The sequence below is a fragment of the Sus scrofa genome, chromosome 11 (genome assembly GCF_054392235.1).
Source record: "Sus scrofa isolate SSC_HxYL_T2T_F1_AM1 chromosome 11, Sscrofa_HxYL_maternal_Yorkshire_Landrace_v2.0, whole genome shotgun sequence".
Taxonomy (NCBI): Eukaryota; Metazoa; Chordata; class Mammalia; order Artiodactyla; family Suidae; genus Sus; species Sus scrofa.
Window position 1 is genome coordinate 47,652,086 of NC_139393.1, and position 14,942 is coordinate 47,667,027.

Genomic DNA, 14,942 nt, shown 5'->3' on the forward strand with positions numbered 1-14,942 from the left:
ATGCCTCCTGCTTGGTTTTTGTTCCTCAGAAATACAGATGGTCAACAAGTACGTTAAAAAATTCTCAATATCCCTGATTAATTGAGAAAATGCAAATCAAAACTACCATGAGATACCACCTCAAACCAGTCAGAATGGCCATCATTAATAAGTCCACAAATAACAAGTGCTGGAGGGGGTGTGGAGAAAAGGGAACCCTCCTACACTGTTGGTGGGCATGTAAGCTGGTACAGTCACTATGGAGATCAGTATGGAGGTACCTTAGAAATCTAAACATAGAACTACCATAGGACCCAGCAGCCCCACTCTTGGGCATATATCTGAACAAAACTTTCCCTAAAAAAGATACATGCACCTGCATGTTCATTGCAGCTCTATTCACAACAGCCAAGACATGGAAATAACCCAATTGTCCACTGACAGATGATTGGATTAGGAAGATGTGGTATATATACACAGTGGAATACTACTCAGCCATTAAAAAAACATCATGCCATTTTTAGCATCATGGATGAAACTAGAGACTCTCATACTAAGTGAAGTAAGTCAGAAAGAGAAAGACAAATACCATATGATATCACTTATATCTGGAATCTAATATATGGCACAGATGAACCTTTCCATAGAAAATAAAATCATGGACTTGGAGAACAGACTTTTGGTTGCCAAGGGGGAGGGGGACGAAGAGGGATGGATTGGGAGCTTGGGGTTAATAGATGCAAACAATTGCCTTTGGAATGGATTAGCAATGAGATCCTGCTATGTATCACTGGAAACTATGCCTAGTCACTTATGATGGAGCATGATATTGGGAGAAAAATGAATGTATACCTGTATGTCTAACTGGTCACCATGCGGTAGAGTAGAAAAAAAAATTGTATTGGGCAAATAACAATTAAAAAAATTAAAAATAAATAAATATGGGTATAAGCCTTCTTCCTACAAAGTGTGAAAGTCCCTTCTTTTAATTTTGAAACTTTTTGGTTAATAAAAATAGAATACATAGCTTAGTGTTGGAATGAGGAGACATGGTTGCAAATGTCCTGTTAGCAGGGACATTATTTGGAATAAATCAAAAAACAAATTTTACCTTTTTTGGATTTGCCCCAAATAGAAATTCTTGCTGATGTTTATCACATTTTAAAGTCACTGAGGAACGAATTATGGGGAAAACAACTAAATTCTGTAAAATGATTAGATTTCACTGAAACTATTTGAAATTTTATAAGATACAGGAGAAGAGGGGAAAAAAAATAGGAAAACATTCTTATATAAAGAGGATATTGTGGCCATGGACAGATATAAAATTCAATTTTTGAATGATCTTTACAGCTATTCAACACAAATTGTTAATTATTAATTATAATACTGAAAAGCTTATAAAATAGATTCATGCAATTCCACTTTAAAATAGTCTTTAAAAAAATTAAAAACTTGATTTATGTGATTTGAAAGAAAGTGTATATGAAGTATGCAACAAAATTGGTATCTCAAGAAAATATGAGGCTAAGAATAAGGAAATAAAATGCATAAATGGAAAAATTCATCAAAAAGGAAGCTCCAAATTAAATTCTATGACTAGTATTTGGGGGCCTCTGTAGTTTACCATGTCTTAATTGAAGAGAATATTGAAGAAGTTAAGCAATGTATGATTCTTCTCAGTTTTAAAATAATATATCAATAGTGAACAGACTCAAAAAATATAGAAAATATTGCTTGACTCTGAATATTCATATATTCTGAATATTCAGGATATAACTAATACTAATTTATATGACAGACTTAGAATACTGTTGTAAAATTTCATGCAATTATAAGACAACATGTAAATATCATATGGAAAATTCATGGTTGATTTCTGAATTTAAATATTTCTTTACCATTTTTACTAATAATTCCAGTTGCCATGACTCAGCAGAGAGATTTTTTCCAAATTGTATTGAAGCAAAAACTACAAACTATAATGATTTAAGAAGAGTTGTCTAACAAAACATATTGTCAACAAATCATAATTTATATTTGGTAGCTCCTCTAGACATTGATGTCTGATTAGCAGAACACTAAAATATTTATTAATACTTTTATTTTTTTTAGTTTTTAAAATATTTAGCTAACTTTAAATCTTATGAAGGCTATAGATCTACATTTAAATTTTGTTGTTGTTGTAAGAAAGTATGTTTTTTTCATATTGGACAACAGAACATACTTTAATAGTTGACATTATGTGTGAATTTAAAGAAATTAGATGTATTTTTTGTGGTCCTCCTTTTGTACTCTTGGCCCAGATCCCACAGATTTTAAGGATGTGTTTACACCATTTCAAGTAGTATTCAAAATTCCTTACCGGTAACATTTTACAACTTCTGTGAAAGCCTGATTGTTGTGTTTTTTATTTTACCAGTATTTGATTTGATTTTTGATTGTCACCATTAGGGAAGGAATGAATGTTCTTAAAATAGAGGAGATGTGGAATATGATGGAAACTTGCAAGTCTCCCAGTATCCATAGCTCAATTCTTTCTTATAGAATAGAGTCCCTGTGTTTTCTCATGTCCATGAGTATAACAGTCTCATTTTGTTGTACCTCTGGCTTCATATGAGCAGGAGTTAGTGAGTGAAACTGCAGTCTTCTTACATACAATGTCTAAGAACTTACATTCTAAACACTTACTTCCCCCCTTCTCTAATAGAGATAAGTACTTGAGCGATTTCCTGAAATATGGTGATGTCAGGAGAAACTGCAAAACCCTTGTGATAAGCATGGCAGAGCTGCCCTACCAGTCCTAGACTGCTCCCACCTGCATCAAGGGTAGAAAAACTACAGTCTTTGGACTATTGTTATAAATGAAGTATTATTGGAACAAAGTCATGATCATTCTAATTCATTTATTTATTGTCTACTGCTACTTTTAAGCTGCAATAGCAGAGTTGAGTAGCAAAAACAGAGACCATATGGCCGTTACAGAAAACATTGTGGAATTATTCATTATATTATTAAATAAGAAGAAATGCATTTAATACAACTTATTTTATCCTGAGTAAATGTTAGCATTTATCCAAGTTAATGACATCATTAAAACTGAAAAAATTCCTTCACCAAGAGTATATAAGGGACCGATTAACCCCCCCAAAATATAATGAAAGATAACTAAATTCAACTTTTAAACTACTTCATGGAGGGTAGAAGACTGGATGCCATGAAAGCTATTGAGTGATAGGTGCCAAATGCTGCCAGAAAAATGACATTATTTAAAAGTTTGGTACTAGCACTAGTACTAGAAAATGTTCTCATTGAGTTTAAGTTTACCTAATTTTTAAAAAAATGAAAGTCTATTGAATTCAAGCCTTGAAATAATCCAAGAATAGACTATTGTCTAATATGGAAGCTAAATCAAAGCAGAAATATTAAAGAAAATAATAATAACAATGTATATTAGTAAACAGTATTCGTGTTTCTAGGAATATGCTGTCCTTATTAAAAAATGGAGTAAGATAAACCATTACGGAAAGAGAAACTTGCTATTGAGTAGGATTTCAGGGAATTTCTGCTTGTGATTTACGTAAGTTGTACGACAGAAAGGGTAGTTCTATACTTCCTATTACATGACTTAGGTGATTTAAAGGCATTACAGAATGCTTAATTCTCCAGCTTCCAATCCAACTGGAATTATTTCTGTAAAATAAATATATTCAGGTTAATTGAATCATAAATGCTAACACCCATTTGATTTAAGAAAGATTTAAATTCTTTCTAGAAACAATAGTTTTGTTAAAGTAATTGTGATCTATAAATGTTTATTCTTATTTCAGTGACTGTATTTCAGAAGGAAATTATCCTGAAGGTTTTCAGATTTATTTCCTTTCTCAAAATTATACAGACCAGAATGTCCTGGTTGTAGCTATGACAGTGGCTGCACAAGCAGGAGAAGGTAGGGTGGGAGATTAGGATGAGGGAGAGTTTGGGGGGAGTGGACATGGTCTGGGGAGGAACAATCCCACTGGTAATGGAGTCTTGTCAGTATCTCTGACCTGCTGGTGAAGTTCATCCAGATGAACTTATTGGCACTGGGGACTGACCAGACCCACAGAATATAATTCTAAGGAAGAAGACCATAATTCAAATAAACTGACCTTCAACTCAGTTTTAAGAAGCTAAGAAATGTATTTTAGGAGTTCCCGTTGTGGTGCAGTGGTTAACGAATCCGACTAGGAACCATGAGGTTGCGGGTTCGGTCCCTGCCCTTGCTCAGTGGGTTAACGATCGGGCATTGCCTTGAGCTGTGGTGTAGGTTGCAGACGCGGCTCAGATCCAGTGTTGCTGTGGCTCTGTGCAGGCCGGTGACTACAGCTCCGATCGATTTGACCCCTAGCCCGGGAACCTCCGCATGCCTCGGGACCGCTCAAGAAATAGCAAAAAGACAAAAATAAATAAGTAAATAAATAAATGTGTTTTAGTCTCTTCAGACTTCTATTATAAGTGACCACAGACTGGGGGCTTTTATGTAACAGAAATATTTTTCTAACAGTTCTGGAGGCTGGAAGTCTAAAATCAAGGGTGCCAGCATGGTCAAGGGAGAGTTCTTTTTCTGGATGATAGACTTTTTGCTGATCCTCACCTGGAGGAAGAGAGCTCTTTTAGGGTCTCTTTTATTAGAGTACTGATCCCATTCATGAGAGCTCCACCCTCATGACCTAATTACCTCCCAAAGCCCCACCTCTTAATACCTTCACATAAAGGCATCAGGATTTCAACTTATGAATTTTGGGGGAACACAAACATTCAGACCACAGCAGGGTGAAAATTCAAAGCACCTATTATAGATTCAGTCCCTGAAGAGAAAAAAGTTCATACCCATGAACCCTGCCAATACAACATGAAAGACATAAGTGTATAGGAGTGTTTCTCAGTAGTCATAACAATAAAGGTGGATGGGTTACTGGCACAGAAAGCCTAGAATATGCCTGACCTGCTTGCTCCATTGCAGAAAGATGGCATCATTCCAAAAGACAAGAACTCCCTCAGAACAACTCTGCAATAAGCTGCCACTTGGAATCTTAAGGATATCAGTTATATATACTTTAAAGAATTACACTATTAAAAATATTCACATACTGGCCTAAATTCAATCAAATGAAGCAGTCATAGAAGTTCCTGCTTTCTAGAAAACTAAATCCATCTTAGAGTGATGCAGGAAATGGCCATTTAAGGGTTTCTATATGTTCTAGTAGAGATGTTTTATCTTCTTCACAGAAATTGCCTTTGGATTCCAATTTAATTGGTACATTAATAAATAACAAGCTTGAATATCTCACCTGACAAATATAGCACAGCTCACATTAAATGGTCATGTGAATCTCATGAACCTAGTATATAGAATCTCTATACTAGGTCTCTCACTGCCCACCACAGCTGCTGCGATCCCCACCCTCCCACCTCTGCCTTCCCCCACATGCCCATAACAAATCTTCCTTCAGTTTTAAATTGTCAATCCAGTTCCCCCAGCTGTCCACTTGGCCAGGAGACCCCTGCCTGTTTTAATCAAAACAGTGTCATCTATGAGAACCAGCAAGGCATATCTGTAGGACATCTCTGGAAATTATCCTTGGGTTAGGTTCTAGTAAAATGTATGATGTGTGTATAACAACATTATTGAATATCTCACATAAATTCTAAAATAAATACTAAAAAAATAAATAAATAAAAGGACCAATTAAAATAATAGGCTTTTGAGATTACTGAGGAAAAGGAGGAAGACTTTAAAAAGGACAGGAGATTGCCAAGCTAAATGACTACAGTCTGAATCACAAAGGAGAAGTTAAAGAGGGATCATGGAACTTTCATCAAAAACTGAACTTCCAGGGAGAAAGATCAAGATGAAGGAGAAATAAGACATTGCGTTCACCTTCACCCACAAACACATCAAAATAACACATCTCCATATAGAATGATTTACATAGAACATCCACTGAATGTTGGCAGAAGAACTTAAAGCTCCAAAAAGGGCATGAAAAATTGAACTTCCAGAGTATTTGATGAAATATATTTCTATTGTCCCCCATGAACAATACCAGCATCACAACGAAGACTTCAGTGCTTAGTTTGATGAGTATAGGACCTTACAAGCCACTGTAGCTGGAAGATTTATAAAGGGGATGCACAACAGAAGTGCCTTTCTTCAGTTCATAGGAGCATCAGATTATTCATGCAGAAGTCGTACAAGCCCATCAAAAGAACAGCATTCTAGTCACAATTATGACCAAGAAAACTGCAAATACCTTCATAACAAGGTGGTTTACATTAACAGACAAATAGATTAATTTCACCAAATGGCAAGCAGGGTCATAGCAATAGAACTGTTATTGTACCAAATATGCAAATTATTTTAAGCTTATTTAATATTTTAAAAAACCAAACATCAAAATGTGTTGACAGAAGTATATTTTTATGTGTAACTAAATTTTAAAAACAAAGTATCCTCCAATTCTACACTTATAGCTGAAGAGTTGAAACATACATCATCACAGAAGTCATCTGTATAAAATAAACAAAATAAGATATACTGAGAAAAGCACTTTGGAGATTAGTCAAAAAGGATTCTAGTAAGAAAATAGCTAAATTGAGAATAATGCAGGCCACATTCATGAAACATGAATTCTTCACTAACAAGTTAGTAGAGAGAGTTTATGTCAGGTTGGAATGCATAAATAGAGATATATAAGCATAAAATGTTTTATATATTCACATTTAGACTAAATCATAAAAATACTGAGAATATCCTGCCAGAGGTACAATAGTAACTAATGTATGAGTTAGCTGTTAATGCCCAACATAACAGTAATCCAAGGAACTCATTTCTACTATCAGAACATTTGCAAGTTCCTATTTTTATCCATTTCCCTGGAACACTGTTTGCCTGCCTGGTCTATTTGTCTCACCATTAGCATATATTTCTTAGATCTAGTGTCTCTAGAGTGAAATTGCCCCTATGTCTTGGGCTCTTCATGGTAGTCTGTTTTGTTCTGCCAAAACACCTGGAACTTTTTATTTAATTTTATCTTCTCCTCAAGACACTATTCTCACTGAGCAACATGATTATTATATGTGCTATTTTGTACAAAAAGCCTAGAAATATGTGATAAGTCATAGGCATGTGTTTTTATGGAGAATATGAATGAAAGTCATAACATTTTTCAGTTTATAATATTGAAAATTTCAATGGTATATAATTATAAATACATTTATATGTGCATAACATATGTAATGCTATATAATTTATATATGTGTATAGTGTATGTGTGTGTATATATATCTATATATATAAATTTTTAAAAATTTAAATCATTCTGGCAAGATTTTTTTCCTACTTTTCCTATTCCCCTGCTTTGGAATTTTATGAGAAACACTAGCCATTTTTTTTTAATAAAGGGAGTTTTGGACTACAAAGATATGTTCATAGGAAAATGATCTTTCCTACACACCTAAGATACACTAACCAATTCTTGAGAGAAGTACTGAGTTTTTTAACTAACACTGAAAAATAAAGAAATATTAATGAATTCAGTTGTTACAAAAGATTATTTCTGCACAACACTGAATATTAACATAGAGTTATTTGTATCTTAGAAAACTTAAAGGATGAAGGATTATTAAATGGCACAATACTTAATGAAAATAGTTTAATATAGATAATTTTAAAAACAGAAATTAATAAAAATTAATTATATTAGAAATTAATATATATATATTAGGAATTAATATATTAGAAAAAGATGTCAAATACATGATATCACTATGTTATAGGCATGGCAAATAGCTTTGAATGATAATGAAACAAAATTTTTCTCAGTTTACGAGAGAAGAAATTGGGGAAAAACATGATGCATGATTTGTGTTTTCAATTTCTGAAAAGTTGGAAAACAATTTACCTCCAACATAGCCTTTATCTTTGTTCCAGGGAAAAAAAATGTGGATGATCTTTATTAATGTGAAAATAAAACTAAAAATATCGTTAACAAAAAGTTTGCCTAAAGGAGTTATTTTTTTCTGCATAAACATATAATAGATTGTAATAATTATATGCTGTTTCATCTCAACAAGTTTTAAAATAGGAATTAAAACAACATTGTGCTTGTATATCATTTTTTCATAATTCAGATTTTCAAAAACCAAAAGCACAGACTCCTGATGCTTGAAGTAAGATCTGAAAGTGCTATCCTTTCACTTTTTTACTGAAGAGAAGAAGAAAAATGAATTAAATGAGCTGGATGCAGCTGAAAGGAGATATGATTTACATGGCCTGGGAGGGGGGGCTACTATTTCAAATAAAGTAATCCAGACCTTGGCACAGACTGAAAGTGCTTTATGATGTTCTTGTGTTTTGAAGAGGGTAAAGGAAAAATCACATTCTTCAAGAATGAGGGAAAAATCTCATGCTGAGTATAGGATAGAAAATGGAAGGTATTTTCATCTCCCAAGTCAGAGTGGGACACACACCAGCAAAGGATGACCTGCTTCAGCTCACAGGGTGATAATAGCACAGGCAGAAGCCTGGTGTCAGGAAGGCCTCTTAGAGCATAACAACTTCAAGTTCCTGTTCTGAGCAAACATAAGCTAAAACACAGGGTCACTTTCTTAAACACTCAGAAACATATCCAGATTGATAACTTTCCAGTAATTAAGGAGTATATCCCTGAGCATTTAGAATTTGAAAATCATACTGTGATGAGACCTTAGTGTGCTCGCAAGGCTAATGATCAAGACATTTACAACTGTATTTCATCTTGGCATTAATGAAATGCTTCTTCTCAGCAATATCCATTTTCATTATAGTCTCCTCCCCTGTTTTTCCACCTGTGTTGCAGAAATGGTTTAGAAATTGAGGTCACTATTACTGATGAATATAGAAACAACTATGTGAGTATCATTATGGGATAAGAAAAACCTATACAAATCAGGACTGCCAGATAAAATACAGGGTGTCCAGTAAGAGCAAATGCAATTTTTGGTTTTAATATGCCCTTCATAATATGTCATGAGTTATATGACATGTAACATAAAAAAGTTATTTGGGTTTTATATACAATTAAAATTTAATTTGGTATTTTGTATTTATAATTTCTAAATCTGGCAACCAACCATAGTGAGAATATCTAAGAAATTCGTCCCAGTTATATAACACAGTGTCTCCCAAATGTTTTCACATGACCTAGAGAAAATGACCTATGTCCAACTGAGTTTGGTAAATGGTAGAGGGTGCTTGTGTACAGGGGTAGTGAATTCGGGACTCCAGCTTTTCCATGGCTCTCTGTATATGGTGAGAGAGTCTGTTCTCTCTGATGTAGGATAGACATCTGATTTCATTTACATACAATGCAACTTTAGTTCCATTCACAAATATATTCCTGAGAAATACTGTAGTCCTTGTATATTTTCAAGTATTTTCTCATATTGTCTTTTAAAAAAACTGAGGGAGCAGGGAGACTTTTTAATAAAGAGAGTTGAATTTTTGTAATAAGAGAGATCTAAGTCGGAATTTCAGTTCTTCCACTTACCAATTCTGTGATTTGGGAAACCTCTTTTGTTTTGGAAACCTATTTATAACCTATTTTGCTCTGCTTTCTTAACTAGAAAGTGTACATAAATTGCCTAAAGTAGATCTAATGTCAAAGTATACATAAGAATATAAGGGTAATGCCTGATAAGTCACTCATCATTAAATAATATTTTCACTAAATAATGTTAAATGGATTTCCATGTAGTTTTCTTTAAAGATTTTATGCCAGTGTAGAATGATCCTATTCTTGATGTTGGGCAATGAGAATAAATTAGAACTCTCAGTTTAGGTAAATGTGTTCTTATACATTTCCTAAAAAATAGGGGTCCTTTAAAGTCTTTACTGAATTAAAGCGATTTCTCAGATCTGCCTCTCCAGGCAACATTATACTACTATCTTCCTTGGAGTTACTTTTACTGATGGTACTTTGTGGTAATGATGCCTGCCTTCACTGAGAGCTGGTTTAAGAAGAAGCTTTCTCAATGTCAATTCAAGAATGCTTTTGCTGCACATCTTATTTATTACTTAAATATTATTATTTTGTAAGGACCCTTGAGGGAGATGATCTATCTACATTTCTGCCTATGGTGGATGTTGATTGTTATTTGGCTTGTGAAATATCCATTCCCACATTATGTTAAGAGCATCCAACTTCATCATTTCACTTGAGATATTATCTCTTCTTGTTTATGTTCATTCTAAATGAGACTATACATGAAGCAATCCTATCATATGCAAGGTGAAGTGTGGACACTTAAAAGCTCTAAGAATTGGATACTTTCTCTTGGAATTTTGAATTCTGAGCAGGATATAGTTTGGATTTTGCATCAATCTAAAATAAGGAAAAGTGGGAGTTCCCATTGTGACTCAGCAGTAATGAACTTGACTAGGATCCTTGAAGATGCAGGTACAATTCCTGGCCTTGCTCAGGGGTTAAGGATCCAGTGTTGCCATGAGCTGTGGTGTATGTTGCAGACATGGCTCAAATACTGTGTTACTGTGGCTGTGGTGCTGGGCAGCAGATACAGCTCTGTTTTGACCCCTAGCCTGGGAACTTCCATATGCCGTGAGTGGGGATCTAAAAAAGACACACATACACACACAAAGGATGCGAGATTTCCCGCCATCTGGCCCATGCCCCCTTTCTCTGCTCCTACTTAGCAATCTAAGAATACCCCAAATCCAAGGAATAGGATTATTTCTCTTCCTGTTCCTCCCTCCTTACCATGGTCTTCCATTCTCAAGTGTAATTTAAAATGGGAGATGGATATTGCTCCATGCACCCATTTGCATTCCATGCAGTAGGAATAAAATTGGATTTTATTTCTGCCAATGGCCACAACAGCTAAAAACACAGCACAATTGCTAAAAACACAGGACAAGAGCGTATAGTAGGTAGATGGGATAGAATATTTTAGTTTTTCTGGAATGTCCTTTATGCCACTTCCTTTGCTATTGTGGATAAAGAATGTCACCTTCCATATCAGTAAACATAGGATGCTTTGCCCATCAAGCCATCAGCCACTGTAACCACCCCAAATGTGTACCCTGAGGGAATTCAGGGTGGAGAAAAACAGGATACTGTCCTTGCATAGTTAAGGTGTCTATCAAAGGAATTATCTCAATGAGCCTAGAATCTTGCATCTTCTCATACAGAGAAAAAAACTGAAATCATTAACTTAAGCTATCTAGTTTTATTCAACGTTAATCTTTTGTTGCTTTGACTCCTTGTTTTTGTTGCAAAACTCCTGTATATCCTGGGTCTTCCTTTAACCTCTTCAGAACAGTCCCTCAGAATTATGAGAGACTGTCTGCCAGGATTGAGTCCTTGGAAAGTCCACCAAATAAAACATAATTCTCAAGTTTAATGTTGCGCATTTTTTTAGATGATAATTTCTAATTACATAAAAAAATAGATACATGGTTACAATGAGTACAAGAGAGGCTGGAAAATGTTGAATTTCTTCCAGGTCTAAACGTTTTTGCGAAAAAAAAAAAAAAAATCAGCTAAAAAGGAGAAACACTCACTGATATGAAACTACCAGCCTATACAGCGACATAAAAACACAGCAATAATTGAAGATGATCATTTCAATGGCAACCCTTTGCTTAAACTGTGAAACATTTCCTCCTACCCTCAACCAGAGATAACTTGGTTTTGTCTCTTTCTAAAGCTGCTTCTTCATGCTACCTAATGAATCTATGAGCTATCCAATATCTTGTTAATAAATTTCTTTGCTACTTGAAAGATGATAAACTATGTCCAATTCAAGACAATCACGTGACCTATTCCCAACTTGAAGAAATTCTTTTATGATCAGGCATACATCTTGTATACAGACATGTACAACTTTACAATACTGCCAAATTTTGTAGTGGTCAGACATCACAAAAAATCTCAGTGACACATTTATATTTATGAATATTGACATTAAATAAACCCTTACTGACATCTAGGATACTGTTAATAGGCTGTTCAGAGAGTGTAATATTAGCCAGTCGATGAAATGAATCCCCTTTATTATGAAAACTAAAAAATAACAGTATTTTTTAAATTACATTTCTTGAACATTTAATACAACCTTCGTGTATCACCTAAGGACTGCTTTCAAAAGTTTGGGTATTATGGTATAAAACATAATACAGAAGGGTCTCATTTGGCAGTAGCAATAAAGAAACAATTCTGTTGGCATTGACTTAAATTCTTGGGCCTTGATTTCATCAGGGGTTAAACAAAAAAAATAAATAAATAAAAGAGAGAGAGAAAGAAAGAGAAAATGAGGTGCAGGAGGAAAATATAATAAAACTTGTACTGCTTCCTAAGGATATTTTCAAGCTATCAAATAAGAAATATAAACATGCTTTAGAGTCTACAAATGTGTTAGTTTTCTAGAATAGAATGACATGATTGCACATAGAAGCCCCTGGCCATAGGCAATGTCAAGATAATATAAAACATACCTTCCAGGAAAATTTTTCTAAGGACATCCACAACTCAAAATTACATAGTGTTTGGAAAACAATCTTCCCAAAATTTTTTTTTGGGGGGAATTGAACTTTTTAATATGTTAAAATGTGCATAATATTAAATTTACCATTTTCATCATTTTTAGGTACTATTTATAGGTCAATGGTACTAAGTACAACAATTGCTACTACCCAACATTGGATTTTTTAAGATTTCTTCATTATAGGCATTTTAAATTTTCAACATGTTTATGAAATAATAGTTTAATGGTTCTATGCACTGAAAATAAATACATATTATATGGAATTATAGGTTTCAAGTACGCTTCAAGGAGATTAAAACCCCAAAGCCTCCGGCTATGTCTCATTGTAATGCCCCTTCCCCCACCTTGAGCAGCCTGCTCACTCCCTACTAAAGAAGGAATGTCACCCATTCCTCACTTGCTCTAAATAATCTGTTTCCTATGCAAATAAGTCATCATTACTGGGAGGAACCAATCAAAGGGTAAAAATTCACCCCCATACAACCATACAGACATGAAACAATACTCAGCCCTTAGTACAGTGCAGGGGTCTGGGACAGGATAATTGGTGGGCCTGGAACAGAAGAGTTGAGGTCCCCAAACACATCTGCTGTATGGAGACATAAAGAAAAACCTAGCTGTACCCAGGGCCAATCCCTACCCCAGCACGGCCTGCTCTTTCTGAGGGCATAAATAAAATCTGCTGTACACTTCTACAAAATTGACTCCTGATTGTGATCAAGAGGCAAAGAGCAGCAGGAGCATTTTTCACTTGTTCAGGGATACAGACCAAAAATGGCCCATTACCACCCTTTCAAAAACCTGTAACTTTCAAACTAAGAGGGGTCATTTCCAGGTCCAGAGCCACTCCTGTCCTGAAACAAGGGCCCTTGCCTGGGGAGACTGCTTGCCTCCAACCCTGCACAGAAATACTGCTGGCTCCATCCTGGGGCTGCTGCAGCACTCCCAGTCAAACAATCCCTGGCCAGACCACCTGCACCCCACATCATTGTTGTGCGTGAAAGAATTGAGAGAAATAATGCAGAGGGACTTGACATTCTAAACAATCTTCTGCTACCAGACTTGACATAATCATAGTCAAAGATTTTAAAAATTGTCACCATAATAATTTTGCATTTTCATAGATTGTTTCTTTGGCTTTTCCACACTAACTAATAACACATTTGCATTGACAACTGTTAATACTGGAAACTTGCTATATCTGACTAAAATTCTCCAGTTACTTTAATGGATAATATTATATATTAAAATTTACATATGAGATGATGCCAGCCCAATTAAACATATGCTGCTTCTGATCTTAAATACAATGACCAATAGCAAAATATATTATGGTTTTAAAAATAAAACATAACCTACACGAATACTGTATGATTTTTTTGTTGCCTATATGATTGTTTATTTTTTATTTATTTATTTATTTTGGCTTTTTAGGGGTACACCGATGGCATATGGCAGTTCCCCACCAAGAGAATGAATCCAAGCAGAAGCTCTGGCCTGCACCAGAGCCACAGCAATGCCAGATCCTTAACCCACTGAGCAAAGCCAGGAAATTACCCCATGTCCTCATGGATACTAGTTGGATTCATTACTGCTGAGCCACGATGGGAACTCCTGATTGTTTATTTTTAATGTAATATACACATCTAATACATTAGGTTTTAGTAGCAAAAAACATAAGCATAAATATTTATCATATGATTATTGAGTATTATAGGATTCTGAAGGAACATATACAGATGTTCACAGAAATATAATAAAATTCTAGTTTAGGGGTTCTTTGGGGTGAATTTTTCTCTCAGTAAAATTCTTGTGTTAAAAGGAAGGTATTTCTGGGATGATGACAAATACACACCACTGTCACTGAGGATCATGTTAGGATCCAGAGGCATTTAGTTCTGGCAACTTTTCTAGAATAATTTTTATTCTAAGAAAAATCTAAGTATACATTTTAAGACCTCAGAATTGGTCAACTGTCATCAAAGCAACAAAAATATATTTTTAAAATTAAGCGAGGACTCATAAAAATAATATATAGTGCTTCATTAACACTCCTCTCACTCCCCCAGCCACTGCCAACCACCACCAAAAAAAATCTGAATAGGGGAAACAAGTGTCAGATTTTCATTTCATTCTCTTTCGGTAGATGGCAGTGCCACTGTGGAGAATTAACTCTCACTAACCCTAATTCAGTGTCATTTCTGAATCATTTTAGAAGGAAAAAAAAAAGAGAGGAGTTCCCGTCGTGGCGCAGTGGTTAACGAATCCGACTAGGAACCATGAGGTTGCGGGTTCGGTCCCTGCCTTTGCTCAGTGGGTTAACGATCCGGCGTTGCTGTGAGCTGTGGTGTAGGTTGCAGACGCGGCTCGGATCCCGC